Here is a 22,750-nt window from a genome sequence, read left to right as displayed (position 1 = left end):
TATAAGCAAATGCCCTAGGAGTCATTCTGTCTTTGAGGATATTCCCTTCAAAGTAATCTCACCAGAAGGCGGCACTTGTCCCAAGGGCTTCCATTGCTTAAAATATTTGGGAAAGCTTCATAGGAATTACTTTCAGAGTCCATGGCACATCTGTTTTGCTATCCTCAGAGGTTCCAAATCTTCATCCTTTGAAGGTAGGACGTTAAACCGTTTTTCTTAGGTTGGCATTTTTCAATAGGTTCCAAACTGTTTTTAGCAAAGGCAAAAGTATTAAAACCATAGACTCCTGCTAAAGTATCATGACAACTGAATGCCATGTATGATCCTGATTGGATCTTGGACTGAAGGGGAGGGGGTACAGGGATGAGGATAGCTATAAGGGACATTATAATAATAATATTAATATAATATAATCATAGTACCAATGTTATATGTCTTGATTTTACAACTGTACTGTGGTTGTGTAAGGGAATGACCTCGTCCTTAGGAAATACACACTAAAGTGTCTATTTATTGGGGGTACAGGGACCTGGTGTCTTCAACTCACTCTTGAAGAGTTCAGGAAAAAATATGCATGTATATAAGTGTACAGATAGAATAAAGCAAGTAGGGCTAAAGGTAAACATTTGATGAAAATGTGTTTCATCAAATGGGTAAAGAGCATACAGGGGTACTTGGCACTATTATTAATATTCTTTGGTAAGTTTGAAATTGTATCAAAATAAAAAGTTACCAAAAACAAAGTAAAACAAAAACCCAGTTATAACCTCCATTTGAAGAAGAGAGACATCATTTAGATATTCCTTCTTTCAAAATAGTTCTCTTGGGAGGCACAATACTCTTTAACAGTTTTATCTGGGATCGGATGAAAACATGGAAGACAAGCCCATCAGATCTGTGGATGACACAGAGCTGGAGGAGAGAATTAATATTTTGGGTGACAGGCTGGTAATTTCAGAAGATCTTAGTGGGATGAGGACATTGGATCAAATTGACCACGGTTAAACATGGCAGGTGCTCCATCAGTGTTAGTTAAATTGAATTGAACGAAACGAATTTAAGAGTTAAGTGCTAAGATTTATACTCATCACCCAAAGAGTTAACTCCAGGAGAATGAGGGAAGATACGGCTTAAGGGTGGCATATACCAAAAACAACAATAAGTTCGGTTAACTGTAACCTCAAAATGCTGATATGATAAAGGAGCTACTATGATCTGTGGCTGCCATAGAAATTAATAGATTCTGAGCTGCATTAAAAGAAATACTGTCTCCAGAACAAGGGAGGTGATAGTCTTTCTCTATCCTGTGTCGAAGAGAACTTAATCTAGAGCATTTCATGTAGGTCTGGGGCACCATTTATAAATAAAGGGACTGCTAATGAAAACTGATATAGAGAGAAAGAATAGTGAGAATCTGAAGTGAGAACATTTGAGGAATAGCTGAAGCAACTAGGGTTGATTAAGCTGAAGGAGAAAAGTCTCAGGGGGTCTCATCGGCTGTCTTTTAGACGTTTGATTGACAGCTGGACCTGAACGAATGACATTTGCCATAGCTTCACAAGATCAGAATAGGACAGAAGGGTTGAAATTACAGGAAGGCAGTGTTTAGCTTAATATGAGGAAGAATTTTCTAAACATTAAAACAATCCGCTTTTCCTCAGCTGCCGCTAAGGTGCTTGGTTCTTCCAAGGAAGCTAAGGCCACATTGGGGTGAAGCCCTCACTTCATCCGGCGACTAGCACTGCGCCGGGCACCCGCCAGCCCAGCACTGCGGCGCCATGGCCTACGTCTACGAGCTCGCCTGCCTCTACTCCGCCCTCATTCTGTAGGACGACGAGGTGACCCTGACGGAGGTTAAGATCAATACCCTCATTAAAGCAGCCGGTGTAAACGTGGAACCTTTCTGGCCTGGCTTGCTTGCAAAGGCCCTGGCTAATGTCAACGTTGGGAGCCTGATCTGCAACGTAGGGGCTGGTGGACCTGCCAGAGCAGCTGGCCCTGCACCAGCCGGAGGACCTGCCCCCTCCACAGCTGCTGCCCCAGCTGAGGAGAAGAAAGTAGAAGCAAACAAAGAGGAATCTGAAGAGTCTGATGATGACATGGGCTTTGGTCTTTTTGACTAAACCCCTTTGTAATGTGTTCAATAAAAACCTAAATTCCTTGCTGCTGTTGATCTTTCCACTGTTTGGTAATGTGGCCTGCAAAGATTGTCTTGCCTCTTTTACCATGACATAGTAGCTGTTTTTTTTCCCTGCCCCCACCCCCATGTGGGAGATCTTAACACCATCACCTCAAGTTACAGCATTAAGGACAGGGCTGGGGGGAGGAAGGATCTGTAGACTGCCGACCCTCTGTGGCAGATTGGTGGCTGCTGCATCTGTAGGGTTTAATTCATACCTAGTGAGTATGTACTGTCCCTCAGCAAATGCTCAGTTTTCACAGCAATATTGAAGCAGTGGGGAAGATTCAGTTAAGTTCTCAGCTGCACCAATGAGATAAAAGAAGAATTCAAATGTGTATTTTGAGAAACTAACAAAGTTAATAGCTTGGAATAGAAATTGATTCACTTTACAAAATGCCAAGACACGCAAGACTCACTGGTCACTGCTGAACCGCTTCAAGTTCCTTAAATGGCCTTCAGGGTCCTGGAAAGGAGGGACAAAATCTAAGGGTTGGTTGGGATAGTAGGAAAGAACAAAGGTTCTCGAGCAGAGCAGGAAAAACACAATAGAAGAATTCAGACCTTGACTGGCTTTAATCTAGAGTCTCCACTAAATGCCAGCACACTTGGTGCCTGTGTTATGTACAATATCTAGGATTTAATGTTAGGGCAGAGGCCCGAGGGCCTTAACGTACTTGCTGAAGTAGCAGGCTTCCAAAGAGTCTCCTAAGTTGTACTTGACTAACTTCTGAAGCTTCTCTGACTGCTTTCAGTGTTAAAAAGTCTAATAAAGAAGCATTCTGGAAAAAAAAAAATCCAAACATCTCCTGCCTGGAGGGGAGATGAGAGGGTGGAGGGGGTTAGAAGCTGGCAAAAAGGACATGAAAAGAGAGAGTGGAGGGAGAGAGCAGGCTGTCTCATTAAAAAAAAAAAAAAGTCTCATTAGGGGGAGAGTAATCGGGAGTGTGTAGCAAGGTGTATATGGGTTTTTGTGTGAGAGACTGACTTGATTTGTAAACTTTCACTTAAAGCACAAAAAAAATTATTTTTAAAAAAATCCAAAAAAGGAAAAATGTTACCCAGTGAGGTAGTGAGTTCCCTGTCACTGGAAGTATTCAAAGAATATTATCAGGGGTATTATAAGAATTTTCATAACAGGATAGACCCTGGGTTAGATGGATCTCTCTGGTCCCTTGAACTCTGAAATTCTAAGTAATCATGTGTCTGTTTAGAAAGAAACAACCCACCAGTCTCATTATTCTGTGGTCTTTATTATGCTGTTTACAGAAACCGCCCACAAAACCACTGCTTATGTAAGACTGGGGAAGCCAGAAGGAGAGCCTCTTCATTTTGACTTCTCTCTGCTTCCCACCCCCTGTCTCTTTTCCAGTCTCCCAACTGCCCCTTGGTCCCCTCTACCCAGGACATTTCTGTGTCTGCATGCAGATGAGAGCTCCCTTGAGAGAGGCGTAATATTGAAAATTCTAGGTGTTGTACCAGTCTTCCTCCCGAAGCCGACTCTAACCTATATTTGGCATCTGCTTTCAGAGCACAGTTGTTGCATTTCAGGAATTCAGCTGGGATCCTGGTCCTCTTGCTTAAGGCACAGAAAGCCAAGTAGAATGTGCGACAGTGATATGTGTGAGGGGGCAGCGTGGGTTATAAGCCCCAAAGGAAACTAACCCCTTGGGATGGACTGCAGCTCTCAAGACCAAAGGAAGGCAGAAAACAGAGATAAGAAACAGGCTCCCTTTCTTTCCTGTACTGTTTCCCCAATTCTTTCCTGTTTTAATCACAGAAAGAATGATTAGTCAACCGAGAAAGAATGGGGGAAGAAAGCAGATGAGATTTATCTAGCTAGGGTCTGCCTGAGCCACAGCCATGTGACTACCTGGCTGACCTAGGGTCTCCATCATGTCCCTGCCTGTCCACAAGACAGATCAGGCGGCTCTTCCATGGAGCCCCCCACCTCATTCCAGGAGAGGGTTGCTAGGATAATTACAGTCTACTTGTTTCTCTCTCTCTCTCTCCCCCACTCTTTCAGGTCCTAGAAATTTTTTTACTTCCTCAGGGGACTGAGAAACTTCTTCAACACTGGTAAACTAGGATATGGAAGGTTCCCTTCAGCAGAGAGAGTGAGGTAGATTCTCAGACATCATCCCTAATTTTGATCATTCTCTCCCCCCTCCCAATGTTAACTGGGAACCCAATTTCTTGGCCCTTCATTTCAGCAACACACAGCCTTTTCTCAAGTATTCAGGCCCTCTCTGGCATCCGTGAAGCTGCCTCCTTCACCAGGGCTGTCTTGATTATTCAGCCTTGGACTCAACAGACCTGGGTCTGAATCCCAGCTCTATCAGTTACAAGCTCTGTGCCCTTGGGCAAGCTGCAAAATTCTCAGAATGTCAATTATTCCACTTGTAAAATGGGAATACTTATAGTTACTTTTTGGAAAGATTCAATGAAATAATGTAGATAAAGTTCTTAGCCCCATGACTGGCAAAATAAGTGCTCAAAATACTGCACATTTTACTCAGAGGGCTCATGTTTGTCACTGCTAAGTGGACAAAGCAGAAGGAGATAGTAAAGGTTAGGCAAACAAAGCCACAAGGAGACTCAAAGAAGAGTTGCTGTAAAGGGATGGATTTGGTTAAATGCAGGAGGGGTGATAAAACGGAGAAAGACTAGAAATGGAAAAGAAAAGGAGGGCTCATTAAAGACTGCCCTGCAGGAGAAGAGAAAGTTGGAATGGACAGAATGAGACAGAGCAGGGGAAAGGATGAGCAGCCGGACAAACAGCAGATGGGAAGGGAAGACAGAATAACAAAGATCAGGGAAGAAATCCAGCTGGGGTGAGACAGACAAGAGTGCTGCAGAAGACAGAAAGGAGAAGCTGAGGGGGAAGTCAAAATGAGATGGGGGAGCAGGGGCAGGACAGACATACTGAGAGTGAGTGAGGAAAGCAGAAGACAGACAGACAGATGGCGGGGACAAGAGGGTGCCCTGGGTTGCCTGCATTCTGCTGTGTTTACCAGCTAATTGAGTTAAATTGTTGTCAGAGATGTAATTAAAGGGTAGAGAGAGCTCTCTGGCAGGCCCGAAACAGATGGAGGGGGCTTTAATTGGTAATTAAATTCTTCCCTGGCAGCTGAGGAAGGAGCTTGTGCTTCAGCCTCACCAGGCCACGGGTGGCCTTCCCCCCACACCCGGCCTCTCTGAGGGGCTCTTTGGGGAGGGGGCTGGGCTCTGCACACCAGCCGCCTGGCAAGCGGGGAGGCCTGGTAACCGCAGGCAAATGCCAAAGAACCCTCCGACCCTACCGGGGCTGGCTCAGCTCCCATGGGCGGTTCCAAGCAAACCTACTCTATGCTTCCTCCTCCCTGACCCCCCAACTCCCACCCACCAAATTGACCAATGAACTCCTACGTGGCCCCTGTTGCTTCCCTTGGACTCCCAGTGTAGAATAATGGGCTCCAGCCTGGCAGATCGGCTTGGGAAGCATTATTTGGTTTGGTCCAGAATGCAAGTCGACTCATCTGTTGGCATGGCTCCCATCAGCATCTGCCCCCTCCTGGCTGCTCTCCCTTCCAAGAGACATGGTGGGGAGAGTCTATTCTGCCTGGCACATCACTCTCTAGGGCTGACTCGGCTTCCATCCTCCTCTCCTTGGCTTCCATCCTCCTCTCCTTCCCCCTGCTCCCCACCCCGCAGCCCCAAATAAGGCAGGGATGGGATCAGTAGCCTTGATGCGCAGGTTGGTTCGACTCTCTACGATGTGGGCATTTAGACTAGAATAATCAGCTTTCAACTCCACATCTCATCTGACCTGCATTTCAGTGGTGAAGGGCCCTGGGTAGGAGCTGCGGGGGGTGGTGCAGATTTCCCCGAAACCCACAAATTCTTGACATGTTCCACTTCAAAGAAAGAGATAAGTAAAAAGAGAGCAAAGAGGCAGAGCTTTTAAAAAGAAAGCTGAAAGGGAAGTTAGGCAGAAATAAAGTCCAGGACAGACATTGGAATTGTGGTCAAATGCACAGCTACATATGAGTCAGCAACACAGTGCTGTCCTTGCTAAAACAAGCGCCACGTTGGACGCCTAAGTAAGGAAGCTGGGATCACTCTCTCATTAGATCTCAGCTGATCAGACAGAAGCTCTTTGTCGTGCTTGGGGCTCCATGGAGCCCAGAGAGTTATGGGGAGCTGAGAGATTTCTGGAAGGGCCAGAGAAATGACAGAAAGTCTCATGGGGTACAATGCCCAGCTATATGGGATTTGGATCAGTGTGTTGGGCCTCTCTGCTGCCTTACTTTCAGCCCCACACATGCTGCTTTCTCTGCCAGGAACTGTGCTCCCCGCATGCCCCTTTCTTGGACTAACCAATGCCACCTAGGCCTCATTTCTTCAGGACACTATCCCTTCCCCAACCGCCTGCATCCCAGCAGCCTGCGCTTCACCTGTCTTAGTGCTTTGTCCTACTTGCTAGTTTAATTGTCTGTCCCACCCCTAACAAGGCTATAAGCTCCCATGGGCAAGGACCACGTTTATCTGTTCACCCTCATCTCCTCAACACCTAACACAGGACCAGGCAAACAGTAGGTGCTGAATTAATTTCTGCTGAATGAAGAAATAAGCCCAGATGATTCAGGCTGAAGAAGAGGAAACTCCAGAAGTCATCAGTGAAGTTATTATACAGATGAGGGGAGCCAGACATGCAGCAGAGATTTAGGTTAGCTGTGGGGAAGAATTTTTTTTTTAATTCTTTCTATATTTGCTAAGGGATAATGGGGACATCAGGTCCCTGTGTGGGGCAAATGGTTTATGTTGACTACTAACCTAAAGGTTAGGTTGGTGGTTTGAACCCACCCAGCTGCACCACAGAAGAAAGGCCAGGCAATCTGCTTCCATAAAGATTACAACCAAGAAAACCCTATGTAGCAGTTCTACTCTGTAACACGCGGGGTCACCAAGAGTCGGAATAGACTCAACAGTAATGTTTTTTTTGTTTGCATGTTTAAGGAGGAAGTCAATTTTAAAAACAGAAAGAGGCTAAAGTCTTGATTATGGTCCGCACTGACTGTAGCCTGCAGCCTTCACTACAGGCAGCAAAGAGAGTGAATTTAATGGTTCTTAAACAGCAGACGCCCCCTCCCAACTAGGGATTAAAAGAAAAAGAAATTTTTTTAATTGTAGTAAAATATTTGCCGTTTCAACCATTTCTACACGCACCACTCAGTAGCATTAATTACATTCACCATGCCGTGCAACCATTACTACTGGGGATTTTTAATCAGTAAATCTGGGGGCAGGGGCAAGAATCTGTATTTTAAAAAATCTTCCTCTTGTGACTCTGATGACTGACAGATTTAGAAACCACTTTATCAAACGTTGGATCTCTTTCAGCTAGGAGCCCAGGTGGTGGTGCAATGATTAAGTGCTAGACTGCTAACCAAAAAGTTGGCCTTTTCAACCAGAGCTTCAAAACCGGTTCTAAACAATTCAGTCATGGATGACGGCAACAAGGCTGGTCTCCCAACCAGGTTCTAAACGGTTCAGTCAGGCTGATGGAAACAAGGACAGTGAACTGCATTGCATAGCAATCAAATCTCTTGTGCCTAGGCTTTCGAGCCAAATAGGAAACAGGCATCAGTGCCCTGCTCAAAGATGGCGGCCGACCGCACCGTTCTAAATGTGTGTCCCTCGCCACAAGCCCGGCCAGTAATCCAATCTCCTGCGTCAGGCTCCTGAAAACTTCCGGATGCGGGAGATTTGATTACTGGCAGGGCTACGGCGAGTAACACATGAAGAGGCGAAGTCCGCTGCCATCTTTGAGCGGGGCACCGCTTCCTGTTTCCTACTTGGATCAAAAGCCTAGGCAGCGAGATATTTGGTTGCTGTGCAGTGCAGTACAGGGCCCTTGTTTTCCCACTGCCATGACTGAATCGCTTCCAATGGTTGGAAGCTCTGCTTTGAACCCACCCAGCAGCTCTGCGGGAGAAAGACCTGGCGATCTGCTTCTGTAAAGATTATAGCCAAAAAAATCCTGTAAGGCAGTTCTACTCTGTCGCATGGGAAAACTATGAGTCAAAATTGACTCAATGGCACTTAACAACAGCTCTTTCAGCTACAAACATTTGCTTTGCTTTGCTTTTTTCTTACTCCCTTTTTTTCCTCCCAGCAAGGACAAATCAGTTGGGCTGGTTCTAATAGGCCCAGAAGAAAGCAAGCTTTGGGAATATTGAATTCTGTATCCACCACAGAACCTAGGCAAATGTTGGCATGAAAGATGCCTGTTAAGTGAGCCCTTTCACTACATGCTGAGTGAGGTTATCGTCCCTGGTGACCCCTTTATCTGTGCTCACCTCCCTTCCCCGTTGAAAAGATTGAATTTAAAATGAATATGATTTTAACCCTGGTTTGTTTGTTTGTTTGTTTGTTTGTTTTAGCAACCCCATCCACAAAACGAAGTCCTTGGGTAGTGCAAACGGTTAACATGCTTGGCTGCTAACTTGAAGGTTTGAGTCTACCCAGAAGCACCTCAGAAGAAAGGCCTGGCAATCTATGAAGAAAAAAAAAAGCCACTGAAACCCTATAGAACACAGTTCTACTCTGACACACATGTGGTTGCCATGAGTTGGAATCAATTCAATGGGAATTGGTTTTGTTTTGTTTTGTTTTAATCCCACAAAATGGTACTGAAATAACAAACTGTCAAGAATTTGCTGAAGCTAAGAACTCAGTCTTGCATTTTAGTCCTGGTCTCTATGTTTTCTGGTTGTGATTGTCCCCACCATATAATAAATTTTTAAAACAATGTTTTATTGAATTTTTGGTGAAAGTTTACACAGCAAGTTAGGTTTCCATTTGACAATTTCCACACAAATTGTTCAGTGACATTAGATACCTTTATTACAATGTGTCGACATTCTCTTTAATTGTGTTCTGGTTTTTTCATTTCCAGTACTCTAGTTTCCCTGTCCCCTTATCGTCTTTGCTTTTGAGTGGCACATAAAATAAAGGGTATTACCTGTAAGATCAGTCCCCTACTTAAAAACCATCACTATGAGACCAAAAGGTCAACAAGTAATCAAGTTACCAACCAGAAGTTACAAACCCAAAGTTGAGAAGAAATGCTCACAGCCAGCTTTGGGGAGCTCTTGGGAGCCAGCACAAATCGCTATAGCACAACGCTGGTTCTGATCCTTCCTTTTAAAAGAAGTGTGAAGACCATAGTCTAGTACAACCTTTTAGAGATGAGGCAACTGAGGCCCAGAGAGATGAAAAGTGTTGCTGAGGGCCACTGGAGCTAACTGGAGGTAGAAGTGGGACCAGACTCCAAGCCTCCTACCCCCAAACCCCCAGTGCCATACTATATGATCCTGCTTAGCTCTAAGATGCAGCTGGGAGGGAAAACACAAATCATTGCAGGCAGCACCAAGACAGGTGCTCTGGGGATGGACTGGCAGTGGACAATGTAAAAATAAGTAGCCCATGAATCTTGCAGTCAACCTTTGCTGGGGACCTACTTGGTTCTTCTCCTTACTCTTCATGGGGGCAAAAAAGCTCCAAACTTAAAAGAGCCCCATTTTCAACCAGCCTCATTCATGTCCTTGAGAAGTGAATTCTTCCTTACTCCCAGCTAGACTGAAACAGGAAGCACCTTCACCCCTCCTCTCCCTAGCCTACCTCCCAAACCTGCTAAAAGTCCCTGGGCAAGGCAGTATAAGTGTGTTGGGGGACTGGCGGGGAGAGGATGAACTGGCCTTTTCAGACAAGCCTAGGAATAATAATTTTAGCAGCTGTTATGTTTTCTTTCTGGGTAAGGAGCAAGGAGACAGTGTAGTGCAATGCTAAGTACAGGGCCTTGATCTTCTAGACCTCTGGCTTCTAATTCTGGGCTGCTACTGATTTGGCTGAATCTCTTCCCCTCTTAAGGCTTCGGTTTCCCCATCTGTACAATGAAAGTTTCAAATTGGTGCTTCCTAGCATCTCATCCTTTTAAAATTCCGTAGTGGAGAATCACCATGGGGGAAGAGGGTAGTGAGATGACCCAATTATGTTTCTTTACGCCCTCTCCAGCAGCCCACTCTTGCCTGCTTCAGTAAGCACCCCTTCCTTGCACCTCTGAAGGTGCTACCCACTCTATAGACAACACCCTGCAAAGGTTCTCTCCCCCCACTTTCTCAGAACGTCTGTCTTGAGTCGGAGACATGAAGACTTCCTGGCCTGACTTGGGACTGCCTCAGCCAGGCAGCTTGTCTCCTGTTCCCTAGTGATTCTTTGTGTCTGTGTTTCTTCCTGCCATCTGGGGTCACAGTGCCAAGGAAAAGGAATGAAAGATGGGGCAGCCTCTGCCTATCCCCCCCAATTGGTTTGCCCATGCAGGGAAGGGAGGGTAAGGGGGATTGGCAAGAATCCTGTGACCCCCAAGCCTGTCCTGCAGCTTCTCACTCTCCTCTGTCTAGCCTCCACAGAAGGAAACCGGGTCACACTCAACAAGGGCCCGTTATCGCCAACCTGGCCCTGCTACTGCCTGATAGAGCCCAGCCCTCCCCCACCAGATCTCATTAAGGGGTCGCTGCTTATGCTTCCCAGCCGCCCCCCATCCATCTTTGGCCACCGATGACAGACTGGGCCCGAGGGCTGATGTCCGGCAGGTGACAGGGTTAATGGCAGAAGAGGGCAGAGGCCAGAGGCCAGCCAACTCACAGTGGTGGGAGGGCAGCCTGGGAAGGCTCTGGTCCATTCCAGTTGGGCAGCCCCTCAAATTACAGCACCTGGGGAAGGGATGAGTCCTGGGCCCATCCAACCCCAGGGAAGCAAGGTGGGCTGTATCGGCCATCTTGGGAGCAGATGGTGGGAGGAGGCAAGAATGTGAGCCTGGAAAGAGGAGGAATCAAGAAGCTTGAAAGGATGAGAAGGACTGAAACGACAGAGAAAAAACATCCCTCTATTTGTAGGCTCAGGTAAAAAATTGCCTCTTGGATCCCTGAGGCTCTTTGGCGATAAACACATCTTTTGTAGATGTGTATTGAGTTGGATGAGAGTTTTGGAGATCCGTGCCCATGAGGGGAGTGGCCAGGCCTGGGACTGAGGTTAGAAGCAAGGCTCCAGAGTCAAATCATGTGGGTCCAAATCCTGTTCAGACATCTCTGTGTGACCCTGAGTAAGTGACTTCACCTCTCTGAGCCTTATTTTCTCCATCTGTGCAATGTACCCAGGTCCTGTGAGGATGAAGTGACAATGTATTTGAAGCACAGCACCTGGTACATAGTGAGTGCTCACTAAATATTAGCCAATTTGGTAGTAGTAGGGGTACCTGGGTGTTCAAATGGCTAATGCACTTGGCTGCTAACCAAAAGGTTGGAAGTTCTAGTCCACCCAGAGGAGAGGCCTGGGCGATCTACTTACGAAAAATCAGCCACTGGAAACCCTATGGAGCACACATGGGGTCGCCATGAGTCAGAAGCAACTTCACGGCAACTGGTAGCTGGTATTGGTAGTGGTGTGGGGGTTGTCATTATTACTACCACCTTGGCTGTGTCTCGCCTGTGGCCAGGCTTTTCCCAGGCCTCCTGCTTCTGAACCTCCCATCTGACCTCCTATATGCCCAGAATCACCTCCTGGCCTGCTCTACTCATTCCCAGGGAGGTGCTGAATGCCGCCTCAGGGGCAGCTGCCGCCCTCGCCGCCCCCAGAAGGGAGGCCCCACTGTGGCAAGGGTTTGTTGCCCTTTGAGGCCCAGGGAAAGGAGGGGCTGCCCTGAGCTCCTGACCTGGGGGGGCGAGTCTCAGGCCCCCACCGTGGGAGGAGAGCTGAGAAACAATGGGCAGTGGAGGGCGGGCTCCAGCGCTGGCCAGCTGGCAGTCAGGCGAGGAGGGGGATAGAGGTGGGAGCGGCCCTCTCCCCAAAGCAAGCAGAGGCTTCTTCAAGAGAACTGGGAGTGGCTGGGGTCTCCCCACAGGACCCTGGGTGTCGGGGGCGGGGGGTGGGGGATCCTATGGGGAGAAGGAGGGGGATTGTTGCAATGTCGCTTCCTGCACTGAGGTGGTCCAGAGCCCTTCCAAAGGGGACCCCAGGAGCCCCTCTTCAGTTCCGGGGACCCCTCAAGCACACCCCATCTCAGGGTGGGCAGAGGAGCCAACTAGCACTGCTCTGCCTCCTTCCCAAGCCCAGGGGTCTAGGGGGTGGAGCGGCTCTCCCCAGGGGTGCTGATCACCTCCATTAGCTCCTCAATCTTGCGAGGATAATGCATGGCCAGGCTGGGCTGGGGGAGGCGGCCCCGTCGGCAGGGGAGCCAGAGGCAGGACGCAGTGGCGCCTGAGTGGAATACCAAGCAGCCTGCTGGGACACCGCAGGCTTGAGGCTGCCCCTCACTGCCAGCAAACAGGGGCCTGGGAAAGCTAAGGGGCCTGTCCCTGCCCTCCACAGCCCCAGCCACCTCCATGCCCTCTTGCCAGCTCCACCAGCTCCTACTGTGGTCAAACTCCCAGGGCCTCAGGGGGGCTTCTGTCTGGGGTCTCACCCTTCCACTGCTGCCAGCTCTGCGGTGCCAGGGTCCTGGGGCTTGTGAAATAGCACCATTCTCCCCACTTGGCTGGACCAGAGCCCTGCTCCGACAGAGCTTCTGGGGATGATCCCGCAAGGTCAGAATGAAAACACCCCTGATGGGGGTGGGAAGACTCAACACCACAATGTTCTTCCCTTTCACTGTCTATCCACATTTGTCAAATGAACTAAACTATAAAGTGTTCTTCTAAAGTGAGTTTGCTATGACAGGGCCTGCTCATTGCTAGATTTCATCTCCTTTGGTATGTTTCTGGAGTCCAAATAATTAAGCACTCAGCTACTAACAAAAGGTTGGCGATTCGAGTCTACCCAGAGGTGCCTCAGAAGAAAGGCCTGGCGATCTACTTCCGAAAAATCAGCCATTGAAAACCCTACGGAGCACAGTTCTGCTCTGACACACATGGGGTAGCCACGAGTCAAAGACAACATGAAGTAACCAGTTTGGTTTTGGTTCGGGATGTTGCTGCCTTTCCCCTGCTAGTTCTGGTCCTTCATCCCTCCCTCTCAGTTCATCAGACTCCAGCCTCCTCGTTTGTCTTCTGCTGGGTGAGCTGTTAATACTGCCTTCTCTGTTATCCTGCATTGCAGTTGGCAGGGCCCTTTTTCACTTCAGTGGGCTCACCTGCAGCACCTCATCCTGCCGGTAGGTGGCACAGGAGTCACCGTCTCCAGAAGGCAGTGTTGGCTAGTAGTTAGGGGCTTGGGCCCTGCCCTCAGAGAAATTGAGATTGTACACCAGCTCCCCTGCTTACCAGATGTGTGACCCTGGACAAATTTCTTTATTTCTCAGATCTCAAGTTTCCTTAGCTACTAAATGGGGATGAAGGTACCAGCGTATACAGTGGTTATGAGAATTAAATGAGATAACACTACTATAGGAGTCCCTGGGTGGTGCAGACAGTTAAGCGCTCGACTACTAGCTGAGAGATTGCCAGCTCGAACCCTCCCAGAGGCTCCTCAGAGGACAGGCCTGGCCATCAGCTTCTGAGAGGTCACACATAACCTCAAGAACCCCATGGAGCAGTTCTCCTCTGCACACATGGGGTAGCTATGAATTGGAATTGACTCGATGGCAACTAACAACAACAACAATGCTACTGTAAAGCATTTAGGGCAGTGCCTAGCACATTATAAGTACTTAAAAATGGCAAAGGGAAAAAAAAAATTATGAATTCCTACTTTATACATAAGAAAAGAGGTTTGGGCTAGACCATAGAAGTAGCCAGTGTGAGAGACTGCTGAGGTGAGGTATCTGAACTCTAAGTCCAAAGCTCTCTCCACCGCCACAGCTTACAAGCACCGTTCCCACCCCAGTTACTTCCTTCTCATCCTTCTGCTCCAACCCTTAGCCTCGCCCCCCTAATTCTGCTTACTCCCAGATTTGGGGTGTGGGGGTGGGGGCTGAGGAGGGCAGGCCTCTGAGTCCTCCAACCTCTGAGTCCTCTTGCATTTGAAAGGCTGCTTGCTTCTCACTCTGTCAGGACTGTGTGGAAGTGTTTGTGATAATGGGAACAGCAATCGAAATTCAAGGCCCATAACTCACCAGTGATCAGATGTAAGGGAGGTGCCAGGACAGCTGTATTAATAACTGCGCCGTTAAAAACAAGCAAGTGATGTTCTCATAAAGCATGTGTTGGTTAGGCTTGTTTATTTATTTTTTTCCCCTTCAGGAGCAAACAGGGTCACAGAGGGAGAACATTAAACCATCTCTTAAAATGATTCCCGTCATGAGTAGGACAGGTTAGAAGAGCTGTCAGCAGCTCCCGCCCAACCTCCCGTGGCCTTTCCTAACTCCTGTCTTCCACATGGGCTTGTTTTATGTGGGGCCAACTACTCCCTTCTGGGTTAGCTGCGCCCCTTGCTTAGAGCTGCTATCTACATGGGCAAAATGTGTGTTTTTTCATCAGCCAAGCAAGCAGGAGTGGTCACATATCATTCCTCGCCACAAAGTCGGAAACATGGAGTGTGACATGGAAAAGAGGAGGCTTGTCATGAAAAATGCTTTGAATATTTGAAATAAGCACTGTTCTGGAAAAGCAGGTCCATAGAGACCCAATGATAGTAATATCAACAATATTAACTAACATTTTTATAGTGTGGATGAGGGCCAGGTTCTCTTCTGAACATTCTACATGTGTTAACACATTTCATCTTCATAAAATCCTCTGCAGCAGGTTCCATTATGGTTCCTATCCCGTGCATGAGGGAACTGGGGTCTTGCAATGAGTGGAAGAGGGATTCCATCCCAGGCAGCCTGCTTTCCTGTCCTCTGCACTGCTCTGCCTCAGATATTCTCTGAATATAGTGCTTTCTCCAGCCATCTTTAACTGTCTGAGATGGGGGTGCTAGGCCTGAGCTAAGTAGATGATTCCTGAAGTCTGACAACCCCTTCCTACCTAGCAGAAGTTGTCATATCATGCATACCTATACATGAGGCACTGTGCTAAGAAACCTGTTATGTGCACGATCTCACTAGTTCTTACAATAACCGTATGAGGTTGGTACTATGATCATCCCCACTTTGCAGATGAGCATACTGAGGCCCAGAGATGTCTAAGAGCACACACCGTATAAAATACCAGATTCAAAGCCAGGGCTGGCTCCATAGGCTCTGCTGCCCTCTTTAGCTTCTCCCATTTCTTGTGCCAGATGTTATGATTCCACTACCCCAGGCTCAGGTTTGACCAAGCCCCATTGCAGGGCTCTTACCCCTTTTCTAAGATGCCTGGATTCCCAAGGATGAGATCCTAGGCAGGGCAACCCAGCCTGAGACAGGCACAGACAGGGAGGTACAGGGAGTCTTTTAATTCTACATTAAAAGAGAAGCTCCCCTCCCCCATGCCCCCCAGCCTCCTCTCCCGCCTCAACTCCCTTCCAATCACATCAGAGACCCCAGAGGGGGCTTGACCTCTGTCCTCGGGGGAGGTCAACTGGGGTGACCCTGCCTGTGTGCAGGATCCCGTGAGAGAGGCCCAGCTGCAGGCCCTGGAGGGCTGGAAGCGCACCCGGAAACAGGCCGGGGTCACCGAGGGCAGCCCAGGCGGAGGGAGGGGCTTCCCCGGCCCTTTGTGAGCTGACAGGCAGGGGGAGATTAGTTCCACAGGCAGCCCCTGTGTCTCCAGAGAAAGGGGCTATTATGGAGCGACTGAAAATACAGGGCATGGCCCACCCCAACCCCCCTTTTATTGCCATGGAGATGAGGGAGGCTGGGGGGAGAGGGAGGGGAATGAAGAGAGCAAAAGAGAGAAAGAATGCAAAGCAGGTGAAACAGGAGAGGAGATGGAGGGAGGGAGAGTGGAAGCCAGCAAGATGAACAGAGGAGAGGGGCTCTGAGCCTACCTTTCTCTACCAGAGTGGCTGGTAAGACCTCTCGGTGTCCTCTCTCCACACCCTGCCTCTGGTCACAGACACTGCCTGGGGGCTGCCCAGGCAAAGAAGGGCTTACCCACTACCCTGCAGCTGGCCCCTTGACCTTTGAGGGTGACGGGTCCCACCATCTGGGATTAAATTGCAAGATGGCCACATGGAAGGCAGCTGGTGAACAGCTGCTGGGCCTTGTCCAGCTTCTGGGTATACCAAGTGCCCCAAATCATTGACTCTCAGATTCATCTGGCCCACCCTTCCATCCTCTGCAGCGTCACCACCAGACATCCATCCAATGTCAGCCTAAGATCTTCAGAGATGGTGATTTTCCCACCTGTGTCCTTGTGGGGCACCTTTGGTTGTCAGAAGGGGCTCCCTACTCTTAGGTTGAAATCTGTCTCCCTCGGGGGCTGCATAGTGGAACACCCACCCACCAACCAAACCCACTGCCATCAAGTCGATTCCCACTCATAGTGACCCCATGGGGTTTCCAAGTTTGTAAATCTCTATGGAAGCAGACCGCCCCATCTTTCTCCAGTGGAACCTCTGGCGGTTTTGAACCACCAACCTTATGGTTAGTAGTTGATCGCTTTAACCACTGCGCCACCAGGGCTCCATAGTGGAATACAGTAGGTATTTAATAAATACTTGAGAAAGAATAAAATTTTTGACGTGAACTATCTGAAGAAAGTTACTAATAAGGTAATTTTGTTATTTAAAAAAATTTTTTTTTTTAAATCTGTTAAAAAATACCCAAAGTTAAGTGAAAGTACTAGGATGGGAAGTATTCTAGCTACTGAACACGGGGTGTGCAGAAAACAGGATATCCCAAGATGCCAGAGTCCTGAGTATTGCCCTGATGTTAATACAGAAGGTCAGGCTTGGGGCCTTTGTTGTGTTTGTGTTTCAGCAAACGGGGCATTTGGTGAATACCCACCCCAAAGGACAGAGAGGAAACCCAGAGTTACAGTTTGTAGGGGATTGTGGCTGGCTCTACGCCTTGGGATCCCTGCTGCAAGCTGGTGAAATGTACTTCATCCCAAATGGGAGGCTCTTAAAAAGAGGGGCCAAAAAAAAAAAATTAAAAAATTTAAGAAAAGAGGGGCCAGCTCCTGGAAGGAGCAAGAGGCCATGTGTTCTTATCCAAGTCGTGAAAAGGAAGGGGTCCCCCTCTTTGGGGGCTGGAAGATTTGTGATTTCGTCCTTTGGGGAGATCCAAAGATTCAGAGTTGACCAGGTCCTCCCATTGACAAGATTACAAGCTCTAGCCTGAGCTCTGGGGAGCCCACCTGGGAAGCTTCTGGTCAGTTTCTGGCCCCCTAGAAGGCTGTTCTTACCATGGTGGTCAGTTACCAGGTTGCATGGAGCAGGAAGGGCAGAAGAGGGAGAGGAGGCAAATTTTATGGTGGAGGAAAAAATGAGAGCTCCTGTTACCTTTTTGTATGTACCTCCCCTCACTCCCATGCCCCGGAGTGGCCTAAGGACCAGACTCCATAGGTAAGACATTTGGAACAGGTGTGGCTTATGTGTGCCAGGCGCCAGGTATAAGCTGAATTGTGTGGTTGCACTAATGAAGGCTATATCCTATGCCCAAAACAGTTGTTTCAAAATGCCAGGAATCCGGCAGAAGTTGGGAGCCGACAGGGACAGCTCACACTCAATTCTTGTATCTAGAGAGAAAAAGGAGAGAGAAGTTCACACTCCCTCTCTGAACAGTGCCAAAGCCCAGGCGTCCAGAAAGGCAGGCATACCTGCTGTCGTCTCTTTCCATTCAATACCGGGCTCCTGCCCAAATGCTGCGTCCAGATTGTATTTATGACTGTTTTAAGAAGGAGTGACAGAGCCTTTTAATATCCCTGACAGCCCAGAATGTTTTAATAGATGGTGGAGCTGGGCTGTGGGAGTTAAGAAAAGAGAGCTGAGTCGCTGAGCGAGCTGTCAGGCCTGGTTTCTATGACAGACCTTCTGATCGACTCCATGACAAAATAAAATACAGGGCCGTGTCTCTCCTCGGCCCCATCAGGTTGACAGACAGTCTGTCACCATTGTATGTCATCTTTCACCTCCTAATCACTCAGGCTTAGGGGAAATCGGTGTTTAACAGGGAGTCCCTACAGGATTTCTACGCAAACCCGCCTCCAGAACGTCAGGCCACCATGTCAACCCCCCCCCCCCCAGTGCTCCAGCTGGAGTTCTCTGGTTTTCTGGATTTCAAACAGAGCTCTTCTACCTACAGAGCCCACTTCAGTTGCTGCCGTTTGTTAGAGGTGATTGTAGGTTATACAGGGCCATTCGATATTCTGTAAAAACAGATGGAGTAAGGAACGGAGAGAGAGACAGTATTTTGGATCTCTGATCCCTCCAAATTTGTATGTTCGACAGTGTATTCCCAGTGTCTTGAACCAGAACCAGTTGCCGGGGAGTCGGTTCTAACTCATGGCGTCCCCACGTGTGTCAGAGTAGAACTGTGCTCTGTATGGTTTTCAGCTGCTGATGTTTTGGAAGTAGATCACCAGGCCATTCTTCTGAGGTGCCTCTGGGTGGACTTGAACCTCCATACTTTTGGTTAGCTGCCAAGCTTGCACCACCCGGGGACTCCAGTGTCTATAACCAACCAAAACCAAACCACTGCCGTCGAGTTGATTCCACCTCGTAGCAGCCCTGTGGGACAGAGTAGAACTGCCCCACAAGGTTTCCAAGGGTGTAATCTTTACAGAAGCAGACTGACACGTCTTTCTCCTGCCCATCTTTCCCCTTGAGCTGCTAGTGTGTTCAAACCACCGACCTTTCGGTTCGCATCCAAGTGTTTTAACCTCTGTACCACCAGGGTTCCTCCAGTGCCTTTATACTCAACCCCTCCCACCTGCTTCTTTGCCCCTTCCTCACCTCCTTAGCTTATAGGCCTTAAGGTTGTTTTTTGGGGGTGGCCATCTGAAGGCTCCTCATACTTACTTTTCAAGCCCCATATTTGAGGCTGATTCCACCAGGAATTCAGTTTGTGGGTAAAGCCACTTTTCACACCCTCAGCATGTTGGGGGGTATGGGGTGGGTGAGGCCTAAGGGATTCTCCTGCTTTTTCCGTGGGGGAAGCCAACCCAATAACCATGGACTTTGTTCCCGAGTAGCTGAAAGAAACCCAGAAGAGAGAGCTCGTTCTTCCTTCCCGGCGTGTTAAGTTTAGTTGTGCTGGGTCTGCCGGCCTTGATTCGGGGCTCTCCTCCCTCCTACCCTGTCTATAAGGAGGGTTAAGGGGAAACTGATGCTCTTTGCCCCCGGGGCCTGTGGACACATCCACAGGAGTGAAGCTTCCCTCCACCCTCACCAGCCCAGAGTTCTGCGTTCAAGTCCCCTGCCAGGAGAGAGTTAAGGGCTTGGGTTTAATTTGCCCGTTAATCACAGTTAAAAGAAGTAATGAGCGTCTCCCCAAAGCCTGGGTGTTTCTCTGCAGATTAAGCAGCAATTTGCATAGCCCCTTTATTCATTCCCACCTTTCCCTGTGGGGCGGCTTGTCCTTTCAGACACAGCCAAGCGCAGCCGGCGGCGGGAGCACTTTGACAAATGGCTTTGCCGAGCGCGTGGTTTGGGCGAGAGGGAGGGAGGGGGTACTGGGAGGGAGGGGGCAGCTCCCGACAGTAATGGATAGCTGGGGCGTTAAAATAGTGCAGAACTTTTTATTAGACACACAAGAGAAGTTTAAATATTCAAACTGGTTTTCTTTGAAGCCTGGGGAGTAAGAGGAGGCTGGCAGGCTGGCTAAGTGAGAGTTTACTCAGGGCCAATGACTTGCAGAGGCCCTGCCCGTCAGCTGAGAGGAAGGGCATCTGGAGGGCACAGGCAGCTCAGCGGTCAGGTGGTTCTCCCGGGGGGTTCAGGCTCCACGCTTCTGGCTTCTGGAACAGGCCTGGTACCTTCCTGCTGGGCCCTTGGTCTGCCAGGCAGGACAGCCAGCCCGGAGGCCCCTCCTGGGGTCTGAATATAGGGGTGCAGAACAGCTTATGTGAAGTCCAATATGTGGGCGGCACACAATAAATGGGGCTGAGGTCCCAATTTGGTAGCAAACCTGGGTCTATGAAGCAATGACATGCCCAAGAGGGCGGGATGACAGCCCCGTCCTCTCCAATTTCACCCAGAAGAACCCTTGACCGGACGGGAAAGGGAAGAGAAGAGCTTCAGAGTGGGTGCTCTCCCTGGGTGGTCTGTGGGAGGTATTTTGGCCTAACCATCAGTCTATCAGAACCCTGGTGGCGCAGCAGTTAAGAGCTTGGCTGCTAACCGAAAGATCACTGGTTTGAGCCCACCAGCTGCTCTGCAGAAGAAAAAAGATTTACAGGATCACTGAGTTGGAATTGACTCGACAGCAACGGGTTTGTTTTTTGGGTTTTGTCGGTTTATCTTAAAAGCCTACCTAAATCCAGTTTTCTTTCCAAACTTCTAGCGCTTTGTGGGACTCTAACTTCTTGCAAATTTGGGAGTCATACGCTCATCCAAAAAACCAAACCCAGTGCGGTCGAATCGATGCTGACTCATAGTGACCCTATAGGACAGAGTAGAACTGCCCCATAGAGTTTTCAAGGAGCACCTGGCCAATTCAAACTGCTGACCCCTTGGTTAGCAGCCATAGCACTTAACCACTATGCCACCAGGGTTTCCCATATGGTCATAGTAGCTTAGAAGTCAAAGTCACTTTAGAGATCACTGAAGTTCAGGGGACCCTGGGTGGCACAGGGATTTGTGATCAGGTTTTATGGGTAGTAACTTATAGGCTGGTGGTTCAAACCCACCCAGCATTGCTGTGGAAGAAAGGCCTGGTGACCTGGCAATCTGCTTCTGTAAAGACTACAGTCAGGAAAACATTATGGAGCAGTTCTACTCTGTAACACATGGGATAGCCATGAGTCAGATTAGACTCAAGGGCAATGGGTTTGTTTTTTTCTTTCTTTTTGAAGTTCAGAGAAGTTGAGACTCCAAGGGAGACACACAAGTGAGCAAGGCACAGTCTCTGTCCTCCAGAAGCTCAGTTGGGGGATGACAGGCGCCTTGAGAAGGCCTTACAATGCAATAGATGAGCCCTCTTCTAAGGGCATTTACACTAGACGTTTGGGGATGCCGCGCAGGAGGAGTGAATTCTTTGAGGGTGGAGGTGGGCAGAAAGGTCCACTGAGATGACCTTTGGGCCTCTTCTGAGAAACTGCATCATGAAGGTCAGGAAGGAGCCAAGAAAGGAGTCAGGAGTTTGAAGACACATGTGCGTTTGGTGTCTTAGGTGGGGACCCCAGGCTGGAAAGGTAGGTGGGGGCTGGCCTGCTACACCAGGAATTTGGGAGATCTGAGGGCATCGGTATTTCTAAGCAGGGGAATGTTTAGGGCAAAAATGACTGTAGCAACATGGAAAAGATGGACTAGAGAGGAGAGCCAGCAGAGACTGGGAGACCATCGATGGCAAAAAGGAAGACAGGAAATATCAGAAAGAGACCAAGTGTGGAGCGGGGATGATAATGGACTTAGTATGGAACATTGGGATATCTGAGACTATGGAGCCAGGACAGAACTCAAGCTTCTAACTTCAGTCTAAAGCTATTTCCACGCCACTACTCTCTCATGACAGCTAATGTCTGAGTGTCTACTGTATTTGCTGTACCTCTCTGTTCAAAGTGTTTTACACGCTCTTCACAGCTACCTACCCTGATGTAGGTAGTACCCTGTGTCCTGTGTCCTCATTTTATAGGTGAGGGAAATGAGGCTGAGAGAGGCCCAGGGACTTGCCCAAGGTCATACAGGTTGTATGAACAGAGCCAGGATTGGACCCAGGCAGTCCAGGTGGAGAGCACGTGCTGATTGCCACCACATTGCATTGCCTATTCGACTTCCTATTTTGCTGGACTTTGTATGCGCATATAACAGGTCACTGGTGGGTCAATGGGAGAATTCTCACCTTCCATTCAGGAGACCCAGCCAATTCCCAGCCATGTGCCTCCTGTGCAGTCACCACTAGTCTGTGGTGGCTTGCATGTTGCTATGATGCTGAACAGGTTTCAGTGGTTTCAAGATTAAGACAGACTAGGAAGAAAGGCCTGCAATCTACTTCTGAAAATCAGCCAGTGAAAACCCTGTGGATCACACTAGTCTGATTTGCAGCGGGTCACAGGGATGGTGCAGGACCAGGCAGCATTTTGCCCGATGTGCATGGGGTCACCAATGAGTCCAGGACCAACTCAAAGACAGCTAACAACAACATGTGCATATACGGGAGTGGGAGGAGAGGAGGAGAATATACAAGTGGCAATTAAAAGAAGAATAAAAACTAGGCACCAGACAGGTAGGTGGGTGTGAAAAGGCAAAGAGGAGCCACAGGCCCTGTTTTTTGTTTTTTTTTTTTCTTAATTGTGCTTTAGGTGAAAGTTTACGGAGCAAATTAGTTTCTCATTAAATAATTAATACACAAAATGTTTTGTGACATTGGTTGCCAACCCCTTGAGGCGTCAACACTCTCCCCTAGGCCCTGTGTTTCTATGGGAGAAACTGTGTGTTCAACCTCAGGGGGATTAAGGAGAGGACAAGTAGGGGGGTCTACAGCCTTAGCCACAATTAGCTCCTGACAGCAGGTGAAGCGCTTTTCTTTGGTCCTCAGCTCTAGGCTGGTTCTTCTCTGGAGCAGGTCCT

At 48.6% G+C, this 22,750-nt stretch overlaps 1 pseudogene; it reads left to right on the top strand.

Moving 5' to 3' along the window:
• Positions 1 to 1,763: 1,763 nt before the first annotated feature.
• LOC100655376 (large ribosomal subunit protein P1-like) lies at positions 1,764 to 2,177 on the top strand (annotated as a pseudogene).
• Positions 2,178 to 22,750: the final 20,573 nt, after the last annotated feature.

This window comes from Loxodonta africana, chromosome 18 (assembly GCF_030014295.1).
Source record: "Loxodonta africana isolate mLoxAfr1 chromosome 18, mLoxAfr1.hap2, whole genome shotgun sequence".
NCBI lineage: Eukaryota > Metazoa > Chordata > Mammalia > Proboscidea > Elephantidae > Loxodonta > Loxodonta africana.
This window is presented reverse-complemented; position numbering and strand designations above follow the sequence as displayed.